The following is a 13,410-nucleotide window of genomic DNA, read 5'->3' as shown; positions in this document are numbered from 1 at the left end:
CTCTGTACACAATTCCCTAATCTGCCCTAAATCGCATTATAAATATTAGAAACATTCCCCCATCCCCCAACCCCCTGCGTTCGTGCCAAACCCATTTGCCATGATTAATTACAAGGTATCAGTACAATTTTGTTATCCCATCAATTTCAGACAACTTTGGCCATGTTTCCCCGAAAAACACCACCCTTGCCGCATTTCTACCGCTTTTTCAGAAAGTAACCAACGATTTTCAATAAGCAACACAGCAGCACAGGGCAAAAACCGCATCTTGCTTCAAGCCAACTTGGTGCCTAATCCCCCCAATCAATCTGTTGACCTTCAACCCAAAATGGCTTTACACATACACAGCAGCCCTTAGACATACACATGTACATACGTACATACGAGTAAATGCCGAAGTTAGTCAGGCATGAAAACGTTTTCCCATTTGGCAGCAATTAAAGAGCTTCAAATGAATTTATATACACATCCATAAATTAAACGAGTCCTTGCGCCGCTCGCTCTTCATTCATTTCATTTAAGTTAATTAGATTCAATAATTTTGAGGCCTAAAGCGTAGAAATGCCACACAGTCCGGCTATCCGGAGAGCCCTAAGTCGAAATGGCTGCTGCGTGCCCGAAATTTCTAAATAGCCAACATAAATTGAGATTTATATGGGCGCTTAGGTGGCCATGATGGCCTGCTCCTTGGTCCTTCCCGCCGTTCTTGGCCCTTGGCCCCATCCCGATGCGATGCTGCTCCTGGTCCAGGAGCAATTGAAATTTGCCAATTTCGTAGATTTTTATGTGCAGGCACTGAAAATGAAAATTTAACGTGCCCATAAAGGGACGGAATGTAATGGCTATTGGACTGCTCTGTAATTATGGTTGAAGATATACCCTATATATGCAAGAGTCATGTTTATAAACAACTTATTTCACAATGCTGGGAAATTGTAGGCATAGTTTATTTTAAATCTAAGAAAAATATTGAACTTGTGAAATATATCATAAGTGTATTTTTGTATAATTTTGTAAGAGTTTAAAATGAAATATCGGTTATAATCTTAACGTCCATTCGTTTAACAATAAAAAAAAGGCTACCATTTTTTCCCTGCCTACCCACTTTTTATGAACTTTATACAACGGAAATCCAAAAAGTTAATGGATAAAGCACAGAAAAAGAGATAAAAATTGGCTTCGTATATTAAACGCTGCGGAAATTGTTTCATCAATTTGTTAATAAAACGCTCATACGGGCAGCCACACACCGAAGGAGTAAAAGAGACGGGAAAAAATGCGGGACAGAGGCAGCAGAGACAAACGTTTGACTTAATAAAATAAATTGTATAAATTGAAGTCTGTCATTTTGAGATTCCCAGGCGTAACATCACAGCCCCTCACATAAAACATAACAAATTGCATGAAATTTACGTGTGAGCGGGTGAGTTGGTCTGTATGTGCAAGTGTGTATGTGTGTATGGAACCGCCTGGAAAACCCCCGGAAAATTGTCATGCATGGCATGAACGTTTCGCCTCAACTCCCCAAGTAAAATGGAAACTGGAGGAGCAACAAATTTCCTAGGCCTCCACCAGTCCGAATGGCAGAAGACAATCAAGTCAGTCGCAGGCGACATTTGCTCCTTCTGTTGTAAGTGTGTAAGTGTGTGAGTGTGTGTGTCTGTGTCCTGGCCACATCCTGCTGTTGGCCCTATTCCTGTGACACACGAACTCAGCTAGGAAAACACTGTGTTCAGATCACTCGGCTGAAGATGTTGCCAGGCGGCGAGATTGAGTTGTCTTGACGAAATTAAGGAGATTTCAAGCCGGAAAATGCTTTCGCAGAATTTAATAAGGCGCTTAGGTATTTACTTTTTATATATTTATGAAAGTGCTTGTATCTGGAACTAATAAAAATGCCTTGACTTATTTATTAACTTGGAACTTACTGTTTTTATTTATAAATCTAGCAGATCCTAATGCTAAGCGCCGGATTAATTGACGTCGATAAGAATGATGTATGGAGATAAATGCACCTAATTCTCACGCACATGGCCGTTGTTTTCAAGTTGATATCATTTATAAATCAACTTTATTCGTGCCCATCAATCGTCCTGACATAGATAGACTATTTTTACGTTTATTTGTCTCTCTATCTCTCTGCTCTATCTTTCCTCCATCGGAACATGCTGAGATAATAAAACTTATAGCAGACAATTTAAGGCAGAGGGGCTGCGAATAAAGCGGAGGCTAAGTAAACTGAAATGGACTCGCAAGACTCACGTGCGGATAAAAATAAAAAATAAAGGCAGAGAAATGACAAAGGCGGCGGAAGAAGCCACGTGGGGAAATGGAGAGAGATGGAAAGTGGAAAGTTGAGCAGGAGAAAGCCGAGAGCGAGAGCAGCAACAACAATGGATGGATGCAAAGAACAAATACAGGGAAAGGCACGAGCTTGCAATTTAATACGCAGATAAACACACACAAAGAAGGCAGTCAAGTGGGGGAGTGGAAAACTCACCGCGAAAAAAGAGGAAACATACTGAAGTGAGGAAAAAGGCAAGGAAAAATCGTAAAAATCAAGAACAAATCCCTCATACTTTAAGAAACACTTCTAGTTTATTGCAAGTAAGTAAAGATCGCTTATACTTTTGTCTATTCGTATTATTCATTCACTCCTAGCACCTCCACTTTCCCAATAGACTGTAGCATACTTCAAGGCGCCATCTTAAGAGATAGCTAGCATTTTCTGCCAGTGCTCGAGAAGAGGAAGCGAAAAGAACCAAGGCAGATAGATAATGAAGTCGAGCATGGCACGCACATGTCTAAATTTATCCACGAACTAGGTAACCCCGCCCCCTGCCGCTCCGCCGCCCCCCGCAGATCAAGCGATATCGGTTGAATGACACGACATGCGATGCCTAGCTCCAGGTTGCCACCCCCACCCCCACCGCCTGTGCCCCCAAACCCAAACCCAAACCCAAATACCGCCCACATCATCGTCGTTCCAGCGTTGTTGTAGTCGCGCTTGTTGCTGATTATGTTGATGATGCATGTTGTAATGTTGTTTAGGCTGATGTTTTGGCGTACAATTGCCAGCCGTTCCCCGCACTCCACATGTATCCCACTTTCCGCGGACAAAGCAAAGCCAGGCGAATGCAATTTGTAGCAATTGTATGGCATTTTCCCTGACTAAAGGATAATGCTTTCAGTTGGGTAAAGTTTGACTTTAGCTTGCCTAGTTTAAAGTACAATTTCAAATCAGTTTAGTGGGAAAGATTCATCCAATCCAATGCTCAATAATATTACTTCCGTAATAGCAGCGACTGAAAAGTGTTTCTCCTCCATCTATCATTCCATCAAATTCGCAAATTGCAAGTCATTAATTACTCAATAAATATTTCATATTCATATATGTAAACCAAAGACCAAACCGACAATTAAGGACTTCGAGCATCCTGCCCCATCTGCCGACCTCTTTCAACTTCGAGTTTCCACTTTTCCCTGCATTTTAATTGCAAATTTTCCACAGACTCGCCGCAGATGTGTTGACTGAAGAGCTTAACTCAGACTTGGCTGCCGAAAGAAAACTTTTGAGACTAATAAAAGATTGCTGATACGTGCGAAAGAAATATTCATGAAATTTCATGAAAATTAAATTAAAAAACTTGTTTCAAGTGGCGGTGAAGGGAAACGCTGCTGCTGCTGCTGCTGGGTGGAGATGGAGATGGAGATCTTCCTTCGCGTAATAAACAAGTTAAAACTCTAACCATAATTTGGTATAATATTTTTCTCTTTTGTTTTTGCCCAGAGCTCGTTGCAAGTAAACAAGAAAACAAAAGCTTCATAAATTCAAGCCGCAGCATATGTGTCCTCCCCCAACCGCTTTTCCAACTATTGTTGTGTTGGCTACAGTTTATGGAAGTTTTCTCCCTATTTTTGTTTATTTTTTTTGAGTAGCTTCCTCAATTGCGGCTTTTGGCTTTGGCAACATAGTTAAGATACAAGAGCTAAGACAGGACGGTTTTCCCGCATTTTTCCCGGCAGTAGGCAAAGTTTTGCTTTTACACTCAATTACAATGCCGAAAGTTTGACAGGAAATTACTGTATGGCAAAGTTGTGAGTGTTTTTGCGAGGCTTTTTCAGCTCGCGAAGATCCACAAACCAAAGCTACATGGTTAATATGATATTAGATCGTACAGTTTCGATGCGAAAATGATATGTAATTTGCATCAGAATTGAGAGCAGCCAGTGAGAAAACTAACAACATAATTTGCCACATAATCCACGGCGGAAGGGGAGGGGGGAAATATAAGTGACGGACATTTCCATAAATCAAAGCTATTCGTGCATATAAATAAATCAAATCAAAGGCTGCATAATCGCAAGAGCAAATAAACATTGAGAGCGCTGCACAAAGCTGACACGGATACAAATTTATTTCAATATTTGCTTTAACAAATTGCTTAAAATCACAGCGCACACAAACCCACCGCACACACACACGCAAACACACATAACACACGAAACACAAAGAAATTAATAAAAATTTATTGCATTTGAATTTGGCGCTCTGCATCGCAGCTGACATAAAACAATTACTGAGGCACCAACAAAATGGGGACAACGAAATATTTTTATTGCAAATGGAATGAAAACAATTTTGATGCGTACGCATAAAAAATGTAACACCCCGAAAAGCAAAATAAAAACAAAACGCGTTTGGTTTCGTAAAAAGCCGTCGGGCGTTTTTTCACCTGGAAAGTTTTAAAAATATTATAAATACATTCCGCATATCGTGTATGCAAATGTGTGCAATGTGCTCAAGGTGTTTCATATATTTGTGATCGGTTTATTTGAATATTTTTTTGCCAATGAAGCGAATAAAAAAAAACAGGGAGAGTAAAAATTTGGCTGAATGAACAATTGAATTGTGTGTAATGTAAAGTAAATGAAGTAACATACAATAAATCTCAATATATTTGCAGATCGTTATTATTTTTTTAAATAGTTGAAAACAGATGTGTTTGAAGTGTTTTATTAAGTAGTATTTTTTAGGTGGTAACTGCACAGACATCTTCAATTAAGTTATTTATATTTGCCTCGTAAATTAAACATTGTATTGCTGTAGCTTACAACTTTAAAGCCAATTAAAAGAGTACATAGTAGTAGATATTTTGGGAAGGTTGAATTACAAGTATGTTGTACATATGGAAATACCTCGTTTTAAAATGCTGATTTGTAGTTTCTGTGCATTAGCCCTCAACAATTTCGCATATTTGCTTACACACGTTACAAAAATACATAATTTTGCTAATGTTTTTCTTTAATCAAACTCCAAAGCCAATTTAACTTTCCGAAAACAACCCTCGATGGCCCAAAATGCCTTGTAAAGATGCAAAATGATATGTACACACACACACACACACACACACTCAACCGAACTATATGTGGCAATGCCACGGGCATGGGGCAATTACCCATCGTTTCATTATGAAATTTATCGTATTACGTTGATGAAATCACTTGAGGAGATTGGGGGGCTGTCTTACAGCCTGCGCTTCCATTTCGCTTAATTTCCCCATTGGCTGATGAATCTATATGGGTGTGTGGCATGGTGTGGTGTTGTGTGATGTGGTGTGCACAGGCTTTTGTGGGCGCGGTGTGTGTAAGTCACATTTGCTGCTAGAATTGTTTCAGGATTGTGCGGCAGGCTCCACAATTACAAAAGGATGCGGAAGGGTCCTTGTGCGAGAGTCTGGGCTTGTGTTCATAATTACACATGAATTTCAATATCCTGCGGCAGCTTTGGCTTTTCTCCTCGAAAGTCCTTTGCCACATCCTTTTGCGCGTCAATATTATTCGGCATCCACTTCCCCCACCCACTCCCCCTCTACTAACGACATTTGCTGTGTTTGGCTTGACTTTAAAATGTTGCCAAAGGACTTTAACTAGGCGCAACAAAAGGGTTTTCCCATTTGCTTTTCCGCGCACTCCGACTTGCCGAAACTTTCCATTTCCTATTTCTATTTGCCAAAACTCTTTCCACTCCAAAATCTTTGGCAATTTTCGTGGCAAAGTTTTTAATGTACTCGCCTTTTGTGTTCTGTGGTTCTGTGCTTCTGAGCTGCTGTGTTCAGTGCTCGGTGTTTTGTATTTGTGTTTTGTATTTGCTTTCGCTGGCCGCCCCTGTCAAGTGGGCGTGGCAGCTTCCTTGCGCCTTGTAATTGAGTGTAAGCGCTAATTGGAATTTTGATGAAGTTCGGTGGAAATTTGGCAACAGTTTAGGTCGCTGCGGCAGGACGAAGGGATTTCGGGGAGTTCGCAATTATGTAAGTAGCAGTTGGGAATGTTTCGAATTTCATGTGGTCGCTGATTGGAGGGAAAGCGGTGGAGAGTGGAGAGTGGAAAGTGGAGAGTGGAAAGGGTTAAGTGAGTGTGGAAAAGCTTCTTGTAGTCGCTCGAGTCGGGCATTAAGTATACGCCATGCGGAACGACTCGACTCCGACTCGAGAGTTCGTGTGCTGGCAATTGATAACTCGCTGGCAAGAAAATTAAAGTTTTCGCACAACTTTCCACTTTCCACCGGAATCAGCCGAAAATGCATATCAGCTAGTAGTTCAGCAAGGCCACAGGGGGAGCCAAGAACTTTGCTGCCAGAAGGCGTAGAACTCATAATGGACTCTTCTAGTCTTCTTGGCAGTTGCTCATGCACGTTAGTACACCTAACAAATACTAACACTATGATGGGTACACCGATTTTAAACCGACAAACAATGAGCAATTCAAAAATGCTGAAGAGCTTGGTTTGAGTGCAATAAAAATAAATCTACCTGTCTGCTTATTTAACTATATCCATCATTAGGAAATCTCCCTGTTTATAAGAAATACTTCTTAAAGTTGAGGTTTGATTTGGAACCCTTTTTCTCAGTGCACTATCACGCAGCCAAACAAACAAGGAGCTGTCCTTGTTTCAGCTTTGCTTTTACGGCACTCCCTTCAGTGTTTCTGTGTGTTTGTGCTGCACCTTAACCAGGAAGTTGTGTGTCATAGGAAGCACTTGTGTGACATAATAAAAACTCTCTACCTGTTCCATGCCTTTTTATGTGTTTGGACCAGGTGCTCCTTTCTATAGCACGCTGCACTTTGTGCTTTGTCAACAACAACAGCAATGCCATCAACGTCATCATCAACCGGAGAGCCGCAAATGTTTTTTTTTCTCCTAAGCCAAAGTCAGTAGTTCATACATGGGCTTAAGTACATACGTATGTGCCACAGGACTTCCAGGAGCCCAGAAATGGAAAAAAGAACGCCCAGACTGCCGTTAAAAGCCCCTTCAGGGTTTTGGTTGAAAATGAAGCCTGTTTGTGGCGCATTCGCACTTCATTTCGCCACAGAAGCTTAAAATTTACAAATGCTGTAAATATAGCTATTGCATCTTACCTATTTGCCAAGCTTAAACAAATTCAAATGACATGAGTGGAGTATACAGTGGAGTTGTTGATTACCTTGAACTATTTCCCTATAAACTCATTTTAGACAAATCTAATAATTGGGATTTTCGTATTTCAGTTCAGTATTTCAGTTTCCTGACTAATGCCCGCACTAACTGTGAAAATATACTTCCTGATCCGATTGCTGAAATCCAATTTGGAATCTACAACAATTTGGAATCTATAACCTGCATTCCGATTAACGCTCTGCATGCCAGAGAATTCAGTAATAGCTGCGCTGGCACAGCTTTGTTGATACATAAAATGTAACATTTTCGGTTTTTTTTGCTTGGAGTTATGGAGTTATTTGTCATAACCGATTTAATCCGCTGCTGAAGCTCTAAAAAATGCTGCCCTCCGCGGCTTTAAATCTGCAAATGCCAGCAAATCCCAGGGCCAACAAGAAGTAACCCCTGTGCATTTGTTTTGGGGTTGCACTTTCGTTGGGGAACGGGAAGCGCTAATTGAAATGTGTTTGCTTTTCCTTTGGGGCGAAGTGCAAAATGGAATTCTGCTTGACGGGCAGAACGAGTTGCTTTGATCAAAAAGGCCCTTCCTTTTGAGGTTCCCCGTTTCTATTTTTCCTCCTTTTTTTTTTTGGTCTTTGCTTACTTTGAGCAATCAATTATCAAGTTACAGCCGCCAAAAAATCCATTTCCGCAGCAGAATTCGCGGCAATTAAAGTTTGCATCATGCGTTGTGCTCGGCGCCCCACCAATTTTCCCCAGTTTCGTTCCGAAATTTGCATAGTTCAAGGACTTCGTGCCTAACCGAACCACCCCCCTTTGGTCCTTCGCCCTTGTTTTCTATTTCCCGGACTCGTGGCCTGAAAAGGTTGGCAAAAAATATGAAGTAAGGCCAGCTGGATAAAATTTAGGGTCATAGGGCGGCGTGGCTGCAAAATGAAATTGTTGCTTGCCTGCAAAATTTGATTATGCCGCGAGAGTGGAGTGTGCAATGCATCTGTGGAAAAAGGGGCATGTCCTATGTACTGCCTACATTTGAGGGCCAATTTGGGAAATTGAAGAATGAATGATTGCCAAAATGTTTACAAATGGAATCTCAGCTGTGGCAATGTGTTCTTGAATGCACCAAGTCCGAATTGCAAACATCAATAACTCTGTGTATGCAAGGCAAACATTTCAAGCAAATGCTTTCGCATTTCTTAACTGAATGAATTTAATGCAGTTTTAAGCGATTTTATCTGCATTAAAGTGTTTTTTTTAATTGATGATTGTTTTTTAATATGTAATTTCCATTTTACAATATTCTCTGTTATGTATTGTATTGTTTTAGTGAAAATGTAAAAAGCCTGCATTGTTTGGCACAATAAAGGAGTTGCATTTAATTAGAAGCCTTTAAAGAGGTATTTCATATACTGTATCAACGTTTGCTAAACACAAATCAAATGGATCGAAAAATCGACTGTGCTATACATCTTCTTGGCCTCTGCCAAGTTGCCAAGAAAAATGGGTAATTTCATTAGTTTAAGTAACGTTTCGAACACACTCGCCTTGGTCGCTTTTGCACACTACCTCCACCCGTTGTAGTCCTTAAAAATTACCTTTTTCTCCGCAGTCAACTCATTCCCCCCTTCGCCGGTTGCCAAAAACAAACACGAAAAAAACCCGGTCGGAGAAATGCCCACAAAATAAGCTGCTGTTTGACCAGAACTCACAGCCACCCAATCCGCCCGCTCAAACAGAAATGGCGAAAAAATGAAAAGCGAAAAGCAAGGAGAAAGGGACGTGGGCGAAAAAAGGACCTTCAGGTGCAACAGCCTTTGCGGTTGGCTCCTTCGTCGTTGCATGTAAAAATCCCTTCAATGATTAATGTAATTTCACGCGCCACTTAACGTTATCCCTGCAAGGACATTATGCTTAATTGCAGCGTCAGTTTGAATTTAACTGAGATTGCCGCTCCTCAGTCTCATTTTCCTTTTTTACCTCCATTGTTTCTGCGGTGGATTTTTCCTGGGCCTTGGCCAAAAAGTTGCCGTGCAAATTTATGAAAAAGATTTGCCTGCCTGCGGCTATTTAAAGTTAAAAGGGCGCACAATACCATTTCCCACACACACACACCGCACACACACGAGCACACTTCATTTGCCTTGGAAGCGCCTTGCAGTTACCTTTTATGTGGCCATCTCGCTGGAAATGGGTTAATTGCATAATTTGCGAATTTCACGTGCAATCTGCGGTGCTCGAGTTGGCCGGGTAAATAAGAAAAAGGACGCTGTTTTCAGGACCTGATGATGTGAACGGCGCTACACGAAGGATGCAAGACTCATTAGCTGGTAATGGCGCACTTTCGCCAGCTTTTCATCACTTTACTGCGACGACCTTGATTAAATTCCGCGATATATGTATATAGTTACCTGCAACAGATAGAGAACACATTTTTAATCAGTAACAAGAATTATACCAATAATCAATAGCAAGAATTATACCAATAATCAATGACAAGAATTATACCTATAATCAATAACAAGAATTATGACAGATTTATGATTTGAAATGGTTCTTTAAAAGTAGCTATACAAACCAAAAATGGTACTTCCTTAGCGCCCATTTCAATTTAAATTTGATTCGGCAACATCAGAGGCTACACGAAATCGATTTTATTCCAAGACCGAAATCATTTTCCCTTTTGGCTTGGTTTGCTGAGAAAAATCAACGGGGCAACCTTTCCACTTTCAATTTTTGCCAGAAGCGGGCAAAACCCGAGCACAGGTCAAAGGTCTAATCAAAGTCCTGTGGTCTAACCTGCAATTCGGATCCTTTGGCCCAACCCACAGCCAGCCTCCCTTCCCTTTCCATCGCCTCTGTCGATTACAGCTCAAATTTGCCCAGCTTTTTTCTTCTATTTTGCCATGCGAGTAGATTGTCGTTTTATGAACTCGCAAGGACCTGCATTTGGGGCTTGACTTTTGCCTGTTTGCGGTGAGCATCTGGTGCTCTTGGCCTGGTCAATGCCAGCATAACAACAACGACAAAAACTACAACAACAACAACAACGACAATAATAAGAAGCACAGCCACATGGACAACAAAAACGGCAAGAACAAGTTTATCTAAATTGCCATATAGACTGCTGCAATGTGGAAAACGGATCCAAAGCTTGTGGCCTGCGGTTAAGCTTGAACTTCTCCCAAACCCTCGGATAGCCCCAACTTCTCTCCATACACGAGTACGTATCTGGATCCGTATCTGAATCTGTATCTACGCCTTCGTTACGTATTTGCTTTTTACATGCTTCCTTTTCAAGTTGATTTGGGTCAATGCTGTTTGTTTGCCATTGTTTTCCTTTGCTGCCTTGTTTTTATAACTTTGCCAACGAGTTGAGTTCGCCTATCTGCTCTCCTTCATTTTTTTTGTTTTCGGACAAAAACACAAAACTAATTGGTTTGTTAATTAAAATTTTGTTGAAATAATTTCTCCCATACTCCCCCAGTGCTTGTATTTGATTTTAGTACTTGATATGTGTGTTATCCCAAGCTTATCTCCGATCTCCTAAAGTATTATTCTTAGGTCTGTGAAAGAGCTTTTCCTTGCACACAAAGAGAGATTCATAAATAAATTCACTTCACCTTTATTTTTTCATAGAAAAGCTGCTAACTTTCCTGCCTGCTCTGGAATCTTTTCTCATTATTTATGCAGCATTTTAAGACTTTAACCAAATTGTGTTTTCTGTGTAGTTCGTTTTTAAGACTTTATCAAAATTGTTTTTTTGTGTAGCTGGTATCCATAACCAAAATGAATTTCTACATTTTACCGGCAAGAGATTGTTGCCATATTTGCAGAGAGAATTTGCCATGTTTTATGCGAATATTCAATATTGTTTTTGTGGTAACCGAATCGATGTTTGGCTCGGAATTTCGATTTAATGGCTGCATAAGGCGCACTCCTTTCTGCCATACTTTTCCCCCCAAATCCTTGGCCATTGCAATCAGCATTGTGCATTCCTGGCCAAATTGCTATGTTGCTGAGATTAGCTCCGGCCAAAAGCAGCAGCAAAGTAGGCATCACCTCCTGGCTCACCTGCTTTTTTGCCGTTTCAGGTGGGTGGATGGAGAGAGGGTGGGGTGAGGTGAGAGGTGAGGTGGAACAGTGCCAGAAATAACTGTTAATTCGAATGCAAAGGCAACGTGCCAATGGCCTACGAGGACCAAATGTCAATGCAAACACAACGAGCTGTCTTCCTGCCACGCTGACCATTCAGCCATTCAGACAGGCAACTTGATTAGATATTGTTGCTTTTTGGCTGCTTCGATTTTTGGCTTCTCATGTGTTCCCGCTACACGGTAAAAAATTAAAGTTCATGAACTTTTAACTACTGAAACATGTTTAATCCCTACTTTGAGAATACAAGCAAATGAAACATTAAACGAGTTGCTTACTTCCCCTTGATGCTTCCCGAAAAATATGTTTTTATGTAATTTCTTGCAATGCAACTAGCAATGAACACAGTTTCCACTGGCCTGTGTGTCAGTACAATATGCCATGCCATTGCCAATGCCATTGAATGTTCATCGACAGTGGCTACTACAGAGCAGCAGTACCAGAAGCAGAAGCATTCAAAAGGCACTGCAGATGTTTGCCAGAATTTGCATATTTGTTTGGCAACTTCACGTCGGAATGCATTAAAAGACAGCCAGACAGACAGACAGATGGAGGGACGCAGATCCAGGACGAAGATATTGGGCAACGGAGAAAAGGATGCTATTCTTAGTGCTCCGGAGAGGTATTCTTAATAACATGTCAAATTGGCATGTGAACAGAAAGCAATTAAGCAGCATTTTCATAATGAAATTCACGTTGAAAAAGTATACAAAATGAATGCAAGCTAGTTGCTCAGAGGTGGTTATCAATGACTTGAACTCTTTCAAACTACCCTCGTATCTGCTTTCCCATTAAATATGCATGTAAATAATGAATTGACAACGGCAAACTGTAACTGTGAAGCCGTTTCATTGGCAAATGTCTATATAAATTGCACTTGATTGGCCTGGATTCAATTCGGCCAACAATGGCATAAATTAAAAGCATGCCCAGTCCTGGAAAATGGATCCTGGATGCGAATCCAAAAATCAGTCCGAAGCCCGAAGCTTTACGCCCCCAAGGCATATCACTCATACGCAGCGTGAGCCGGAGACCATTTGGCATGGCACCTTGTTGGTTCGGTTTGTTTGTCCATTTATTTGTGTGTCCTGTTTGCCCAACTGTTCTGTTCAGTTCTGTTCAGTTTTGTTCTGTCCTGTTCGGTCCTTTCCGTCCGGCGGTCCTTTCTGTTTGCTTGCCACTTTGCCATTATTATTTATATTTTTTCTTGTTATTTATTTAAATGCTGTCCCTTCCTCTCATTTGTGAAAATTGTCGCAGCAAATGATTTTATTTGCAAAGCCATAAAATTTACATTCACATTTCTATTTGCCTGCCATTGTAAACCCGGCCATCAACAGGATTTCACAGCACACGGAACAACTTTGGAATTTTTACTGCCACCGGAAGCTATGGACGACACGCCTAAGCGGCTTTGGTTGCTTTAAGTTTTTGTCTTCTGGCCAGTCTAAGTTTCGCCTTGCCCGAATTTGCGACCCGAAAATGGAAAAGGGGAGCCTAATGACCTTTTGTACTTTGCCGACTGCAGCTCGGTATCTGCAGACTACAGGATTTGCACATGGGCACTAAATTTGCCCGGTTTTTGTCAGGATTTGAGCACATGAATAGCATGCAATATCTATAGAAGCCGTTCGTAAAATGGAATGGCTTTTTTTGCCAGCTTATAGAGCAAAGCCGTAAGTAGAATGATAAATATTTCAAGGGTTTTCAAATGGATTAAGCGAATATACATCTTTGGGTTTTAATTTAAAAGCTATATCCCTTGTTGAAACTTGATTAATCCTTTGCCGGTGTGATTACATTAAGTCGTATTAATC

The sequence above is a fragment of the Drosophila teissieri genome, chromosome 2R (assembly GCF_016746235.2).
Source record: "Drosophila teissieri strain GT53w chromosome 2R, Prin_Dtei_1.1, whole genome shotgun sequence".
NCBI classification, from domain to species: Eukaryota; Metazoa; Arthropoda; class Insecta; order Diptera; family Drosophilidae; genus Drosophila; species Drosophila teissieri.
The sequence above is the reverse complement of the archived record's forward strand: the minus strand, read 5'-3'. Positions refer to the sequence as shown.